The 1237-nt window shown below is 39.6% G+C and overlaps 1 protein-coding gene across 1 annotated transcript in view; it reads right to left on the bottom strand.

The window, feature by feature from the left end:
• The window catches only part of ERO1LB (ERO1-like beta (S. cerevisiae)), an 84363-nt gene that overhangs the window by 21947 nt on the left and 61179 nt on the right, over positions 1-1237 (bottom strand). The gene's annotated exons all lie outside the window — the stretch shown is intronic.

The raw sequence follows: 1237 nt of genomic DNA, 5'->3' as shown, positions 1-1237 counted from the left end.
AGGCTGGAGTGCAGTGGTGCAATCTCAGCTCACCACAACCTCTGCCTCCCGGATTCAAGTGATTCTCCTGCCTCAGCCTCCCTAGTAGCTGGGACCACAGGCGCGCGCCACCACATCTGGCTAATTTTTGTATTTTTACTAGAGACGGGGTTTAATATGTTGGCCAGGCTGGTCTCGAACTCCTGACCTTGTGATCCACCTGCCTTGGCCTCCCAAAGTGCTGGGATTACAGGTGTGAGCCACCACTATGTCCGGCCCTATTTGGACATTTTAATTGAGATCTCTAAGGAACACAGAAGATTTTAAAAATCTTAATTATTGAAGCTCACATTCTGAATAGAAATGGGAAACGTGATTTTCATAGCTAAAGAAAAATTACAATGACTAGGCCTCACACATATATGCTCATAATACATATAAGCTCAAGTGTTATATATGATGGCACAGATATATTCCTTTATTTATAGGCTTACTACCTTTTGTTGTCATTAGTTTAAACAATAATACATAATAATAGGCATCTGGTTTAAAACAGGAGTCAAATATGGTCATTAAATGTCCCTCTTTCATTACCTGATAGTATATTTTCCTGTAAGTAAACAGTATTCCCTGGACAGTCAATGACCACAGACTGGGATTATCCATGATCACAGGGCAAAATAACATCTTGATCCATGCCTTCCAAGAATTACCTGGCACTTTTTGTTTCTGAGACAGAGTGAGATCTCAATGTGAGATCTCAGCTCACTGCAACCTCCGCCTCCCGGGTTCAAGCAATTATCCTGTCTCAGCCTCCCAAGTAGCTGAGATTACAGGCACTCGCCACCATGCCCAGTTGATTTTTTTGTATTTTTAGTAGAGATGGAGTTATGCCATCTTAGCCAGGCTGGTCTCAAACTCCTGACCTCAGATGATCCACCCGCCTGGCACTTTCATGATGTAGGAAGAATACAAGGATAACTAACAATTTACTATATTAAATGGGTTGTATATAACTTAGACAATGGAAACATGATTTTGCAGACCATAAGAATACTGGCTCTATTTCTAGCTCTAAATTTGAAACGATACTCTACTATAAAAAACAAGGCAAATAAAACAATTTACAGATGGATAGAAAAAACTGTCCAAGAACACAGATTGACTCAGGACTCAAAAACAGTAACTTTCAAAAATCTTAATCTAAAATAAAAATTCAAATTATGAAGTATAAGTGTGGCTTTTGATATGGGCACAG

The sequence above is a fragment of the Mandrillus leucophaeus genome, unplaced genomic scaffold (genome assembly GCF_000951045.1).
Source record: "Mandrillus leucophaeus isolate KB7577 unplaced genomic scaffold, Mleu.le_1.0 Scaffold165, whole genome shotgun sequence".
Classification (NCBI taxonomy): Eukaryota; Metazoa; Chordata; class Mammalia; order Primates; family Cercopithecidae; genus Mandrillus; species Mandrillus leucophaeus.
Note: the sequence above shows the minus strand (reverse complement) of the source record. Positions and strands in the feature narration are given on the sequence as shown.